This window comes from Nuphar pumila, chromosome 12 (genome assembly GCF_984573655.1).
Source record: "Nuphar pumila chromosome 12, dmNupPumi1.hap1.1, whole genome shotgun sequence".
NCBI classification, from domain to species: Eukaryota; Viridiplantae; Streptophyta; class Magnoliopsida; order Nymphaeales; family Nymphaeaceae; genus Nuphar; species Nuphar pumila.
The window spans coordinates 53,936,869-53,954,173 of record NC_143260.1 but is presented as its reverse complement, the minus strand read 5'-3'; positions in this window follow the sequence as shown (position 1 = coordinate 53,954,173).

Here is a 17,305-nt window from a genome sequence, read left to right as displayed (position 1 = left end):
TGGAAGTGATTCTTGAGAAAAGGTGAACCTTTGAAAAGGGAAACACTTCTTAGGAAAACTTGGACTTTGAGGATATGAGTGAATGAATGCACTTTGAAAGATTTTCTAAGAAAATTTGTTGGAAAAATGTGTATTAAGTCAAAGTAAATCCTTCACATATTCTGACTGTGGCCATGAATATATTCAGAGTTTATTTGATTTAATGCACATGATTTTGAAAACTTTGGAAATATGACGTGCATTTTAAGATAGCCTAAGAGTGTAGGCTCAATGTGACTAGTAGAAAGATGATGGATCTGGGTCTCGTCCATATTCCAACTAGGGCCGTAAATATGGATTCCACCGAGTTCATCAACTCCCTAAGAGTTGGTGCACGTGCCATTTGTGAACATCCATAGTGCTTTTGAAATAACAATGCATGAATCATATAAGCAGGATATTGCATAAATTCAAACTATATGATATGCATCCTAGTCTAAGCAGGAAATTAAATATCTTATTCCAAAATTTACATTATTACATCACTAAGTAAATGAAATAAATGGAATTTGCAGACTTCATCTCCTTCTTTTGAATGTCCCTGCCAAACTTGAAATAGGGTTAGCTCAAATATGTGGGTTTTTCCAAGATTTTCCAATAATATTGTGAAATTATTGGATTTAATTGGATATAAACCCTATTCTCATGCTTCCTTGATATTTGAAATGATGTAAATGCAGGAAATTCGGTGAAAAATAGTTTGAAATTTGGAATTGGGGTTAAAATAACCAAAATACCCCTAAAATTATAAAGTTATACCTTTAAAATCAGGGTTTTTTGAAGGAAAACTTGGTAAAATTGAGATTTTGAAATTCAAATTGAATCAAATGATGATGAAATGCAGTAAGAGACATGATGACATGCTGCTAAACACATTAGGACTGTAAAATCAGAATTTGACATTTTGAAATTTATCCAAAATAATGAATTTCGCTTGTTTTTCACTTGGATCCGGGTCCTGCGGGACCCTGTTTTGGTATTATGGCTAATCCGAACCTCAAATGGATTCCAAATTGCACAAAATTCGGTATGAAGCATCTACTTACTCTGATAAACAGCCTAGAATGCTAAAAATCACGAAATGATATGATTTAAATGCTAAACTTTAAAGAAAGTCCTAAAATGGTGGATTTTGTCTATGGATCCGAACCAAATGCAATGCTTAATATGATAATTCAAGATTTACACCATGAAAACTTCTGATATTTTTCAGACTGTTAAAGGACTCAAAATGGAACAATTTTGGTTTTTACAGCCTCGGGATTTGAGCCATGGTGAGTTCAATAAAAGAGATTTAGTTCTGAAAGATGTAAAAATCACCCTAATCTGATGTAAAATGCTAAAAAAATATAAAACAGCCATGGAAATTTATGAAATTAAACAGAGATACTCAAGACACCTACATTAACAACTTTCATGTTCATGACTTTGGTATTGGATCAACATAAACACAGATAAAAATATAACTTTTTCTGCCTAAATTAACAGGACAGACAAATGTGACAAAACAGAAGACTGACAAGAAAAATCCGCAGCAGGTATCAACACTGTTTTTAAAAATCACAGGCTTTCCGTTGCAAATAGAGGATACCTCGTACATAACTTTTACTTTTTACGGTTTTGGATTTGGAGCAACACACAAAGAGAAACCATAGCCCTAAGTCGATCCAAGATCTCAGAGGCCTAAATCAGTCTCTGACACGTGTCCCAAACTCTTGGATTTGTGTCAGACATAACAAAACGTTAGAAAAATCGGAGAAAATCAGGTTAATAACTAGACATTTTCCTGAGTTCAGAACATCTTTCGTATCGAAAATCGGATATCCCATGATGGAGATCTCGATTTTACAAATCGGCAAATGATTTTCAAAACGCCTCCAGGGTAACAAAACCCGACTTGCCATTTTGAATGTTTACCACAGTAAAAAAATTCAAATGCTTCCGAATTTTTGGCACAATTCTAGGGACACCTAGCGGCGCATTCCTTGATTTTTTTGGGATTTTTAATAAAACATAAATGCATGAAATGATGTATGGACTGACTGACAAAAACAGAGAACTACTGAAAATGAGCAGAATTGAAATAAATGCTAAATTAATCCTAATTAATTCATGAAACGTGCTAAATTAATGAAATAAAAATACAAATTAAATCTAGCTAAATGCATGAATGCTACAAATCATCAAGGAAGTATAATCATGTATTTTTATATATGTCGTTTCATGAGAATAGCTCAATCCATCTCTCGGATGAGCTCTTTCTTAAAACAACTCTCGAATCGAATTATGAAATCAAATCAAGAGGAAAAGAGCTGCACCTTGCTTCGTTAGGCAGCGTTGAAGCTCTTGAAAGGGACGGATATCACGGGCTTCGTTCATCCTTCGATCTGGGCTTCGGATGATTCACCAAAATCGACCCACCGTGCCTTCTTCACTGAGCCAAAGGGGGCGTGAATTCCAAAGTGCAAAAGTCGGGTTTTCAAGAACGCTAGGTCGAATTTTCAAGTCCAACAGGAGTTCTCAAAAGATGGTCTTCTCTCAAAAAAATGGTCTCCTCCTTGCTGGGCGTGGAGCCTTGTTTTTATAAACTTTCTGAAAAAAATTCGAATTTCAAACAGGCTCAATCTGAGCCCTCCATGTGGCGCCATATCAGGGGTGCTATTTTGATTTTTGAGAAAATAAAAAATGAGATTTTTGTGGGTGAGACACCTCAGCAGGATTTGAAATTTTTCAAAATTTGGTTTGCTTGATTTTCTCTGCAGGAAGCTCCCAGATGGCGCCACCTCAGAGGGTGCTCTCTTGGAATTTGAAATTCAAACTTGCTTTTTGTAGGGAGTCCTCAGGTGGCGCCACCTCATGGTGGGCTACTTTTATTAAAATTAAAATAAAAAATAAAAATGAAACCAAGTTGGAGCTCTGGAATGGTGCTACCTCAAAAGGTGTTTGACACATGTCAGAAGAGCAGAGCAATGGGCTCAGAAGGTGCCACCTCAGAGGGGTTTGAATTCTACTTTTTCTGATGAAAGGAGATCTGGACATGTGGCAGTCCAGGATGGTTCCATACCTGACAAGTGTCAGCTTGCTGGAGGAGGTTCTTCAGATGGCGCCACCTCATGGGGGATTTGAATTTTAAATGGAGGTTGGCCCTAGAGGAATGGGGGGTGGACATGAGGCGCCACCTCAGGGTGGCTCCTACAATGCTATGTGGCAGGAGGGATAGGCAAGGGACATGTGGCGCCCTCATAGGCCATCTGGAAAAATCAGAGCTCAGGATTTGTGCCACCTAGGCCTTGTTTGAATTTTTGAATGGTTTGCTTTTTCTGAAGAAAGCCAGGAGTGACATGTGTCTCCTACTTTTCTGAGAAAAGTAGGGAGAAGACATGTGTCCTCTACTTTTTCTGAAGGAGGTAGAAGAAGACATGTGTCACCTGCTTTTTCTGAAAGAAGCAGAGAATGACACGTGGCAGAGGGAAGAGAAGGAGGGCCAAGCCATGTGGCGCCATCTCAGACAACATGAAAAAGGTGAAGTTCAGGATCTGCGCCACCTATGAGGAGATTTGAATATTTGAATTCTAGCTTTTCTAAAGAGAGCAGGAAATGACACATGGCATCTACTTTTTCTGAGAAGAGCAGAGAATGACACATGTCACCTGCTTTTTCTGAAAAGAGTAGAGGATGACACATGGCATTTGCTTTTTCTGAGGAAATGAGAGATTGACATGTGTCCTCTGCAGGAGACACACTCCAAATGGCGCCACCTTAGAGGAGACAAGCCTACCTTTTCTGGAGGAATCTAGGAGTGACACGTGTCTCCTACTTTTCTGAGAAAAGTAGGGAGAGACATGTGTCAGGCTACTTTTCTAGAAGGAGGGAGAGGTTGACACGTGTCCCCTGCAGGAGACACACTTCAAGTGGCGCCACCTCAGAGGAGACAAGCTCCACTTTTTCTAGACAGGACAACCTATGATACTTGGCATCTCCTGGTAATCTTGGAATGACACATGGCGCAGGATGGATAGGGTGACACATGGCAGATAAATGGGATGACATGTGGCGGCTTCTTAGGGTAGCCCCACACTGACACTTGGCATGGAAATGGGAGGAGAGAGAAAAGACAAGTGGCACCAATCCAGGGGACAAGGCTCCTATATTTTTGAGTTTTTCAAAATTCAAATTTTCAAAAGAAAAGCTTGTGTGACACCACCTCAGTGTGGGTCCCGCATTGCTTCTTTATTGAAATAAGGATAAAACAACTTCTTTTTGGAATTTTCATAAAATCTGGACTAATGGGTAAAACAAGATTTTTTGGAAAGAGTTGGCCCCTGTAGGGCGATTTTGTAAAAGAATGATAGTTGAAATAGCTGACAAAAAGCAAAATCTGAGTTGAACTTTATTGAAAATTATCCAGATTGTTTTCCTGAGGAAATATTTTGAAATTCAGAGCCCTGGGGGTAAAATGGGAAGAATTGATAATTTTGAAGACCCAGGGTTTTGAAATCAATTTTGAAAAGAGTTAAAATTCTAATCTGGATTGAAAATTTTGAAATCAAGAGTTCTGGATCTCGCAATGACATGTTGTGCAGTGCAGTGATATGAAATGCTCATGCAATGATATGCAATGTCATGTCTTATGCAATAGAATCTTTGAACCAAGACTTTGGAGATGTCTGTCTCCTGTCAGGAGTAAAATTTTGAACATCTGAGATAAAAATAGAGAAATTTTGAGAGTTGCAGATGGAATTTAGACTTTTGCAAGGTTCGGGCTCAGAAAATGACCATTTTTCCCTCCAGCGATTTCAGAGGCTGGATGATGATGTTTGGTGAAAATTTGGGGTGTTTACAACACCATCTCATCATATGATTTTCATCTATCCTCATAGCAAGTTCATATCGCATCTCATATAAATTTTTCATGGTATCCATTGATTATTCCGTCTCCTGAACATTCATGCATCATTCATTGTTCATTTCTTCCTAGATTTTTTTTTCTTTTTTTAAACCTAGGCAATGTCACCCTGAATCCTGGTCATTTATACATAATCTCTGTTGCAATATCATGGTTAAGGCATCATTCCTCATCAGATCAGTCTGGTACAGGGGTGTTGGTACATAAATTCCCTCGATATTCCAAAAAAAAAGAAGAAGATTAGTTTAAAAGTCAGGCTAAAAAGATGAGCATTCAACAGTTCATACCAGGGTTATTTGGTGTGGGGAATCATACTGGGTTTTGACAGCATGAGCATCAATAAGGCTGGATTGCAGGAGGCCAAATCCAACCCTCGTACGAGGAATTTTCATAGCAATAACACCTAACTCGTTAATTCATTGGATCCCCTAACTCGTGAATTCCATTTTTGAACTACTGTGGAAATACCATAAAGCACGGTACAAGGTCTGTTTGTGATGCAGTGATAAAAGGTGTATCTCTGACTGAACTTTTTACTCCATAGCAAGTTAGGGAGCATATTGTTAGTCTTCGGCAATGGGTTGGTCAGGGATTTGGTTGGTGATAGCCGCCCTCAGCGTAAAATTTCACAGAAACTCCCCATTGCCCACTGGAAAGGTTTTTCTTGTGTGTTGGTTTGTGCATCGTATGCATCCTCCTGGTTTTGAATTCGAAATGTTCATCTTAAATAAATCATGCTTCCCCCTTTTGCCTGACGTGCAGGGCCCATGTAGACATTTAGATTCATGTTTACAAACCTACTCTTTTTAAGTCCGGTATCATTTCCCTTGTGAATTATGATTCTATTATAATCTATGCTTTACCACACATCAGCAAAGGTTGTAGTGAGCTAGAAAACTCTATGGTTGTGGAAGATCCCTTATAAAATTTGGAAATATGGGGCTCTGGATTCTTAAAATCAGTGCCGAAAACAAGGTATGTCAATATTCTCAAAGAAATTTTCGTGATTAAACCAGTGTTGGGATTCTTGCATTAATATAGTTTCTGTCTTATGTTGATCACGTTTCTAAGTTACATGTACTAATCATATTGTACAGGTTAGTCTATTAGTTGTGCATTGCGTTAACTTGTATATGCAATTGTGTGGCTGAATGCTAGAATTTATTCAGTATCCATGTGAGTTAGGTGTACTGATATCCTCTATGTCTGTCCATTGCTTCAGGTAAGTGTTGTACATCTCCACTTGACACCAAGATATCACATCACTAATGTATTCTGTGATCACACCCTGCAGCTTATCCCATAGCTTCCACCTGCTTATCCCATAGCTTCCACTTGTAGAAAGCACACACACCTTGCACCCACCTCCTTTATATAATGTTATAGTAACCACCATACCTGCCACATAATACGCAACCCCCCACTGAATACACTCACTGTCAATTGCATTTCATTAGCAAATGAGCATTGGACCCAGCAGCAAAAACAGAATTTCTGAAAGTTGAAGTGATCAAGATGAATTCAGTCTCTATGCTGGCAGAGGTAGAGGCAGAAAATGAACACTGCCTCTTAACTCGTCCCCTACAGAGGGGTTCACTATAACATTTTCTTGATATCTATATTGTTGTAGATTCCGTTAACAGATATATTCTCACTAGGCATTCACCAACTATTCCCATGATCACCTTTCATTATCTGCAGCAGCATTACTGCCATCCTTTCCACAGAACATTGTCCCCAGCCATCTCCATAATCTCTTTGATTTCCCGTTTAGATCATAACTTACATTTGTTTAGATAGCGACATTTTTCTGCTAACTGGTCATACATCCAAACCTCATATCTACCTTTCATCAGTTGACGTTTTGCCATATTCTAATATGCACCAATTAGGTATGATCAATCTGTGAGCTTCACCAAATCTCGATCTATCCATTCACTAACCTTGCATTATAACCACTCCCCTGCAGCCTTGCTGTACCTGCCCATATCCCTTACATGGTACTCTTCATCACTTGTTGTTAGTTACAACAGTTAGCATCTGTCCCTTCTCTCATTCACTGCTGTCACAAATGCAGTACACTTGGCACAACATTCATAAACCCTCCATTTCAAGCATCCCCCGTGGTATATAACACATACTCACTATTTCTTGTATATTTCCATTTGTTATATCTACATCTTCATATTATATGTTTCCATCAATATCAAGCTTGTTCATACATACTCCAGTTATCATTGAACATATGCCTCTTATGTGCCCTCTAATCTCATGAGATATAGCTATATCTCTTTATTTACACTAGCTCATCTTTTGTAGGGAATATATGGAAAATGTCATTATCGGGAGTTTAAAAATTCAATTTTATGTGTTGTAATAGTTAGATCTAAATGAGAATTTACATTCCAGTTTTAGATAGAATGAATGAGCATTGTAAATACCATGAATTGCTTGTTTTTCATGCTTTTTGCCTTTATTTCTCAAAATCTCACATTGGTGAAACACGAATGGCACATGCACCATTTCGTAAGAGGTAAATTAATCCTAAGTTAATGATCCACATCAATGGCCATAGTTAGGGTATGGACAAAACTTAGGATTTTTATCTTTTACGAAATAACACTGGATCCACACTGGATCCATTTTCAAAATTCATCATATTTCCTTAAATATCTTCTTCTTTTATCAGAATTTAACTTAGAATTAATTCAAAATATATACCAATGACCATAGTCAGGGTATATTGAGAGTTAATTTCATTTTAAATTCTATAAAAGCACAAAATATGTTTCATTCTTCACCTGAATTTAAATATAGATTATTATATAATTTATTCAATGACCATAGTCAAGGATGTATTATATCTTCAATCTTGTTTTAATTCATTTAAAGAATGAAATAGCTTTTCAAAAATTAAATTTCAAATTCTTTAAATTCATTCATCATTTAGGATAGAACTGCATCATATTTTCAAAATTCCTTTTTCAAAACTCCAAGTGATGTAAATATCTTCCTTAATCTATCTTCGATTCTTATAAAAATCCAATTCATCCTTTTCATTTTCAAATTCAATTTCATTTTCAATCTCAAAGTTCAATTTAACTTTGAGATTCCAAAGTCATTTTTATTCAAATTCAAATCAGATTTCAAAATTCAAATTGACTTTGAAATTCCAAATTCATTTTATATTCAAAACTCCAATCAAAATCAAAGTTCAATTTAACTTTGAGATTCTTGATTCACCTTCTGAATATAAACCCAAATCCATTTTAGGATCCAGGATTCGACACTCATATCGGATCTCAGACTTCAGATGCAATTCCTCCATAGGGTCCAGAGTCCAACTCCACATTGGATCTCAGACTCCAGATCCAATTCCATCTTAGGATCCAAAGCCCAATTTTACATCAGATCTCAGATCTCAGATCTTAAATCCATTTTTAAAGATCCAATTCCGTTTCAAAATCTAGATTTCAAATCCAAGTCCAGTTCCAGATCTCATTTGAACTCCCTAAATCCATTTCTATTTTAAATACCATTTGATTTTCTCAGATCCATTCTAAATTTCAAACTTCAAAATCTAAATTCAAATTCCATCTCAAGTATTCATTTCCTTTCCTAAATTCAAAGTTCAAATTCAAAGTCCATTTCTGACTTTGAAACTTTATTTTAAAGCTTTAAGTCATTCCTTCTCATTTACTCTTCCAAACTCTGATTTACTTCAAAGACTTAGAACTTCTCTGATATATCTCAAGTTCTGATTTAAATTCAATCATTTCTTCATTCCCTTGCCAAGTTCATCTCAGAACACTTGGAAATCTTCAAAAATATGTTTTTCAAAATAGCATACATCTTCACATTGCACAAACATGATTCTTTATGCATTTAGAGTTAGATTAAATTCTTAGATTATATTTAGGCAAAGCAAAAGGCATAGATTCGATCCTTGGTTCGATTACCCCTGGTAAAGGCGCCAGGAACGGTCGAACCTCGTACCGACGAGCGAATCCCGTCTCTCCATTTTCCCGCAATATTTTCAAAACGGAGGCGAGTAATTTTCTAAATATTTTCAAATCAAGGTCAAGTGAGACCACGCAAAATAGTTCCTCTTCTCTCTTTCTTTCTTTCTTTTCTCTTCTCTCTTTCTTTTCTTTCTTTTATTCCACTCCCTTCAAAAAGGAGAAAAATAAGAGGTTGGAAAAGGAAAAGAGAAGGAAGAGAGAGAAAACCACAAGAGAGGAAAATTTTTTCGATGATCACAAGGGTCCTACAGCTGTTTTCAAAATAATGCATCCAGAGTCAGCCTTTTAGGGAGTGCTGTATGTGCATGAATGTTTGTGCAGGATGTGATTGTTTGTATGTTACCTCTATTTTCCCAAAATATTTTCAAATACCCATATTTCTCATCTTTTCCTTTTATTTTCTCAAAACTTGGATGATTTTCTCAAATATCCCATTTCTTTCAAAACTCCAGGAGATTTTTCCATTCCACCTTTCTACTGGATCTCGAATTTCCAGCTACATTTTATATCTTGCCTGCAAAATTTTTCAAAATTTCCTACATTTTCCTAAGTCTCATTCCGAGTCTTTTTCTATTTTCAGTTCGATGGCATCCAGTCAAGTCGATCCTATCTTTCCTGAAGGTCACATCTCCTAGGAGGTGCGACAAGGTCGTCCTGAACATCGAGCCCTTAGCACCGGAACTTTCATTCCCCGGTGGTACTATTCCTGGCTCAAAAGCTTTTCCCGAATGATCCCGGACCATTTGAGCGAGTGCGGATTAGAATTGGCGTCAACAGTTGGAAAGCAAACCATCAACAGCAACCTGATCCACGCAATGGCAGAACGATGGAATCCTCGGACATGTACATTCTGGTTCCCGTGGGGGAGAGATGACCGTTTTAATGGATGAATTTTCAGAAATCATGAGATTACCAGAACCAGCTGGTCAGCCAAGCGATCCATTAGAACATCAATTCTTGATCAATGTCAAGGGTTTGGACCCCCGAGTTTCATTAGCTCGTATGACAGGCCGCCGATCCTGGCCCCTGATCCAGTTGGAGGGAAATAAATATGTTGACCTGCTCGAGTTGTATCACCAGTACGAGACCTTTGTTGAAGTCAGTTCGCTATCCAAGACAGCTAAAGAAAGGATTCAGAATGCAATGGTGTTGTGCACTGTAGGATTATCCCTCTTTCCAGATGGACAAAACTACATGGATATCAGAATAATCCAGCTTATGAGAAGATGGGGAAGTCGACAAACCAATCGTCTTTCCATAGCCATGGCAGCGCTCGCCTTTTTATATCGTGGTCTGACTCGATTCTCATTTGGAGAATCCATCTTAGTTGAAGGATGCATTTACGCGCTTCAATCCTGGTTCTTCCAGCATGTTCCAGCCCGAGCAAGCTCTTTCAGATACAATGGTCAAGAACTTCTTCCAGTGGCACAGTACCGGTCTATGATCAACAACATTCAAGAAGATGACGTAGTCTGGGACTATTTTGATCGGCAACTATCTCCTCCCAGATACACATACGCTTATGGCAAGTGGTTCAAGTTGCTGGGACCATTCTTCTGCACTTACTACCAACCAGAGAGATGTGTTCGACAGTTCTCCCAGAGACAGCAGTACGTCGAAGCCCGATTGTTATCAGGAGCTATGGCAGAGTTTGATCTCACTTCCGCATAATGGTCCGGGGCATATCATTCTTTCCGCTACGGCTGGGATTCCTTTGTCTCTCTTAAAATCTTTCCTGGTCCTAGAGTGTCTGCTGATTATCGTGAATGGTGGCAAATTGTTTGTCCTCCACTTCTTTGTCAAGATCAATAAAATCATGTTTTCGCATTTCAATAAAATTCTCTATTTTTCCATTGTGGTTTGACGACCTCGCCTAGGTAACAAGGCATATTTTTTTTGTTGTTTGCTAAAAGAGTTGAAAACACAATTGTCGTGATTCTCGCGACGACTCAGTACCTAGTAATAGGATATCTTCTTCAAATTGTCTACCATATTTTCAATAAATATTTCTTCCAAAAGGCAATTCCTTCATAATCTAATCAGGTCTTTTGCCCTGCAGAGAGCATCCACAGCTACATTAGAGCATCCGCAACATTTGATGGTTCGAACAAGGTCAGGAAAAAGAACCACATCACCTCAACACTCCTCAGCCTCAGAAGGAGAAATGGATCATCCCGTGAATCAAGATCAACAACAAGAGGATGATGGCATAGATCCACAAATGTATGCCATGTTCCGGAAAATGATGAACAAAATGATGAGTGAACAGGCTAGGACCAGTGCATAAAAGAATTCATTCAGAGAAAAGTTCCACGAGCATAAGAGCAAGAAAACTTCCAAGAAGCAGGTTCAACTAGAAGAAAGTTCAGACGAATCAACGGAAGACACTGAGGAAGAATATGAGGTGCCTCCGGCATTTCAGAAACGTGGCCGAGAACAAAGGAAAAGCCGCAAATCAAAGAATCAGGTTACAGAAGATCCTCTGCAGTCACAATTCAGGGAAATGGTCTGAGTTGTTAAGGATCTCCAAGCCCACGACAAGGGCAAGAAAGTCTTCACCAGTGAGGACTTCTATGACGGCCTCGAAGGGGATGACGATCTCGAAAACCTTCCCTGAAAATTCATCAAGTTTGATGGTTCTGGCGATCCGAAAGCCCATCTCGCCACTTTCTTCGCAGAGTGCTTAAGATTCAAGAGAGATAACAGAGCACTATTCTTGTGTTTCCCTCGCAGCTTGGAAGGAGTTGCAGCTAAATGGTATGCTGAGCATATCAATCCCATCGAGCTCAAGGAGTTCGATAAAGTGGTGAATTTATTTATTGAACGCTTCTTGTTCAACACAGAAGCACTCCCGACATTAAGTCATCTCTGCAGTTTGAGGCAGAATGAGAATGAAAAAGCAAGAGATTTCATTCATAGATGGAGGTCAGCCTGTAACAAAATGAGAGATCCCATATCTGAAAGGCACGCTTTGTCATTGATCCTCAACAATTTTTCTCAACCATTAAGAGGATTAATCTCTACTGCACCATCCAGGACCTTCATTGAATTAACTGAGCGAGCAGAATGGCTCGAGATGAGTGTAGAGAATAGAGTCTATGAAGGCTTCACTTTTTCCAAGAGTAACCCCCAAAGTGAGCAGAAGAAGAAAGCTCACTTCACCTTCTCTGCCAACAACAACAACAACAATAGCCAAAATCAATACAAAGGGCAGAAGAAAGATTATTGCTACGGCGCAGGCAGTTCCAATAATAAAGGAGATCAGAAAATGAAGCTTGCTCCTCAGTACAGCAAGCCTTCTCAGCAAGACCAAGGGCCAAAATTGCGTGAAAAAGTTAAACATGAAGGGTGGAGTTATGACCGAAAGTTTACTCCTCTCGACCAATCACTCGAAGATGTGTTCGAGTATATGTTGTCGAAAGAAATGGTCAAGTTACCTAGACTGGCTGATCCCCCTGTGCCTATGGGGAAATGTAAGGATCAATTTTGCAAGTTCCATAGAACAGTGGGACACAACACTGAGAACTGTTTCGTTCTCAAGAACATTGTACAGGATCTTATTGACAAGAATTTATTGGTAGAAGGAGAAGAAGAAGAAGAAATGGACATTCTTAAGCAGCCTTTTCCTTCACACACCACAGCAGTAGTGTCTGCACAACCATTCCTGCCTCACGAACACATCAAGCCGTGTTCTGCACACGATCTACAAGTTCAACATCAGGTATCAGTACTTTGACAAGCAGCTCCAGCTTCTAAAAAGATGGACCTAATAGCAGCATTCAGCAAGATGAAAATTTCTGAAGCACCTGTAAAGTTATCCCCCAAGTCAAAGGGACTTCCTGATTTTCTCAATCAAATCATCAAGCCCAAGCCGGAGAATTCAAGTCAGAAGCCTCTGACCGCTCTGTCCAATGTTTCCGTTCTTGACTTGGCCAAGAGTTCCTGCAAGCATCAGCAAGTACTGGATGATCTGCTCAGAAAGATCAAAGTTAAGCCCAATACCACTCCTGAAGACATGGCACAAATTGTGAATTCAGCCATGACTAATGCGCCGATCACTTTCTCGGATGAGGACCTTCCAAAGCCTCATTCCTTTCACAATAATGCTCTTTACATCGTCATTCGGGTAAGGGGAATGACAGTACCCCATGTGCTAGTTGATGGAGGCAGCAGCCTCAATATATGTCCCAAAATGACCGCAAAGGCGCTAGGCATTAAGGAAGAAGAATACATTCCAGATCCTATTACCATCTATGGGTTTGACAACCATGGTCAAACAGCTAAAGGCAAGATATTCCTGGAAGTGTTCATCAACTATTCTATGCATTCAGTGCTTTTTCATGTGGTCAATGTGCCACCCACATACAATTTGTTGCTCGGAAGGACGTGGATTCATAATGCAAATGCAGTGCCTTCCACCTTGCATCAATGTATAAAATGGTCCAAAGGTGGAATGATTACAATAGTGCTCAGAGAGGACCCAGAAGAAAGGCTCCCACAGCCTATGATCCTTCGACCATCATTCACTATAGATATTCCTAGCATTAGAGAGAGTGAAGAAATCAGTCTCAAAGAAAGTCAGGAAATACTCCAGGCAACATCAGAATTATCCCTGCACACTATAGCCATGACCCGATGGAGAGGTCCCAAGTTCTTCAAGATTGGAGGTCGTGTCAGCTACGACACTGTCAAAGATCATCCATTGTTTCCACAATTCATGAAAGCAAGAAAGGGATTTGATTTACTTCTGAAGCATGGTTATCAACCCTTTAAAGGACTGGGCAAAAATGAAGATGGTCGTGTCGAGCCAATGGTCACCACAGGGCAGGATTAGGGTTTTCCGGCGGGAGCTCACCAAAGAAGACTGTTTTTGTTAAAGGGGCACATTGAGAATTGTTGTTGCATTTCCTTTCTATTCCTTTCAAAATAAATGTCTCAATGTCTTTTATCAAAGTCAAATCAATAAAATGTCAAGTTTCTTTGTCTATCTGGATGCCATCTGTCTCTTTTATCTCTATATCCTCATTTTATAACTCAATGTCGTTTTATGCATAATTCTTTTTAAATGATTGTTTGTCGTATGATGGACGATTTTTCCTGAATCAAATTTCTTATCCAAATTTCAGAAATGTCTTCCCGAACAATCAAGAAACTCATTATCAATCCAAAGGCTTTCCAGAAGTCGGCAGCGATTCACCGAGTCAAAGCAAGCACAGGAGATAGCAAGGTTGCAAAGCAGTTAGATGATTATGCAGAATTTGATCCGTCTCTTCAGGAATTACCAGAGTTCGCCTCAGTTCAGAAGCAAGATGAACCATCTGCTCTAGTACAAGACCCGACCGAAGATGTCAATATCGGTTTAGAGGACAATCCCAAGGTTCTCAAGATCGGTACCAGTCTAAATCCGAAAGAGAAAGAAAGACTCACTAATTTTCTCAAGCAACATGAAGAAGTATTCGCATGGACATATGAAGATATGCCAGGCTTAGATCCCAAATTGGTTGAACACCGACTCGTTTTGAAGCCAGATGTTAAGCCAGTTAAGCAAAAGCTGAAAAAAATGGATCCTAGAATAGAACAACAAGTCAAGGAAGGACTCGAAGATCTGCTCAAAGCAGGATTTATTTGAGCTATTGACTACCCAGACTGGTTAGCCAATATTGTCGTTGTTCCAAAGAAAAATGGCAAAGTGAGGATTTGCATAGACTTCAGAGACCTCAACAAAGCAACTCCGAAAGATGATTATCCACTTCTATGCATCGATCTTCTGATTGATAGCACGGCAGGACATGCCATGTTCTCCTTTATGGATGGATATTCCGGTTACAATCAGATTAAGTTGGCCGCCCGCGACCAATCCAAAACTTCCTTCACTACGCCTTGGGGCACTTTCTGCTATACAGTTATGCCTTTTGGGATCAAGAACGCTGGAGCGACCTATCAACGGGCCATGGCCGTTATCTTTCACGATCAGATGCACAAAATCATGGATGCGTATGTTGATGATATTCTCGTGAAATCTAAAGAGGAAGAAGATCACCTCGAAGCACTTGATCAAGTCTTTAAGAGACTCATTCTTTACAAGTTAAGGCTTAACCCGCAAAAGTGTGTCTTTGGAGTCGAATCAGGCAAACTGTTGGGTTTTCTGGTCAGCAAAAAGGGAATTGAAGTCGACCCAGCCAAAGCAAAGGCTATCATTGATATGCCACCCCCGAAAAATCTCAAAGAATTGCGTAGCCTTCAGGGACGCATGCAATCAATTCGGCGGTTTATTTCCAACTTGGCGATGAGATGTGAGCCCTTCAACCACTTACTCAGAAAAGGAGTAAAGTTCGAATGGGGACCAGAGTGTCAGCAATCGTTCGATCGGATCAAGAAGTACCTTCTCAATCCTCCAATCTTGAAGCCGCCCGAATTGGGAAAACCTCTTTTGTTATACATCTCAGTCAATCAATTTGCATGCGGCGGATTCTTGGCGCAGTACAAAGAAGGCAGCTTGATAGAGCATGCCATCTATTATGTGAGTAAGACTTTTATAGATTATGAAAAGAAATACTCTCACATAGAGAAGACCTGCCTAGCTCTGGTATGGATGTGTCAGAAGCTAAGACACTACCTGCTGGCATCTGAAGTCAAAATTTTGTCTAAACTCAATCCTCTCAAGTATATCTTAGAGCAACCTTTTCTCAGCGGACGAGTCGCAAAATGGCAAGTCTTATTGATGCAGTATGACTTAGGATATGTCTCGCAGCAATCAATCAAAGGCCAAGCAATTGCAGATCAATTGGCAGATTTTCCTCTAGCAGAAGAGGTGAAAGCCGAAGATGACTTCCCTGATGAGCAAATTTGCAATATCCAGCAATCTCTATTCTGGAATTTTTTTTTCGACGGTTCTAAGAACATGGCCGGAATAGGCATCGGGATCTTATTAATCACTCCTGAGAAAGAGATGATTCCATTTTCTCTCAAGTTAGACTTTCAATGCACTCACAATATGGCTGAATATGAAGCCCTGATTCAAGGTCTAAAGATTCTACTAGACTTCGAGGTTAAGAGAGTGCATGCCTATGGCGACTCATTACTCGTTGTCAATCAAGTCCGAGCTGAATGGCAAGTGAAAGATCAGAAGTTATTCTCCTATCAGAAAATTGTTGCAGCTCTTGTCAGCAAGTTTGAAGAATTTCAGCTCTTCCATATCAAGAGAGATTTTAATCAAGTGGCCGATAGCCTAGCCAGTTTAGGCTCCATTATGGCATTCAGAAATGGAGAATCTTGTCACTCTTTTGAAATTGGCAAACTTGACCAACCTGCTTTCCTTCCAGTGGAACAAGTAAACCAGGCTGAGCAAAGGAAGAAGCCTTGGTATTACAACATCAAAACTTTCATAGAAACCGATGAATTTCCTCTAGAACTCTCAAAGAAAGAGCAGCGAGCAATCCAGCGTATGTCTACTCGATATTTCATTTTGGCCAATGTCCTCTATCGTCGTGGATTCAGTTCAGAGTATTCCAGATGCTTAGACGAAGACGAAGCCAAAGAAGTTGTGCGAGAAGCACACGAAGGCATTTGTGGTGGCCACGTCGGTTATCAAACCCTCGTCAAACAAGTCATCAGAGCAGGTTATTACTGGAAGACCATGCAGCAAGACTGTTATCATTATGTGAAGAAGTGTGTGCAATGCCAGATACACGCACCTTCTATTCATGCTCCGGCAACTTATTTGCAATCTCTTGTTTCTCCATGGCCGTTCTCCATGTGGGCCTTCGATGTCGTAGGTCCCATCACTCCTTCAGCTTCAAATGGCCACAAATATTTCCTTGCCGCAACAGAATATTTCACCAAGTGGATAGAAGCTATCACTCTTCGCACAGTAGAAGGCCGACACTTGGTCTTTTTTATTCACAAGAGCATCCTTTGCTGTTTCGGCATCCCGCATGACTGGTACAGAAGTAGTATTGCCGCTACATGTTCAGAAGCCCGCTTTGAAATTTGCGTCACTGCTAGAATTACCCCTCGATCGATATCAGCAGCAGCGACTGGTACAGTTAGACTTGCTCGATGAGAGAAGGCTAAAGGCAGCAGAGCATGCTCAATCCTATCGCCAGAGAGTGGCTAGGCAGTACGCGAAGTCTGTCATCGAAAGAAGATTCAAAGTCAATGAGTTAGTGCTTCGATCCACATCCTATCTCAAACATCATCCTGGCGGTAAATGGTCGCCAAATTGGGAAGGCCCATATGTCGTCAAAGAAGCATTACCCCGCAACTCATATCGGCTCATCAACGCCGATGGGGTAGAATTGCCAGATCCCATTAATGCTCGACACTTGAAAAAGTTCTA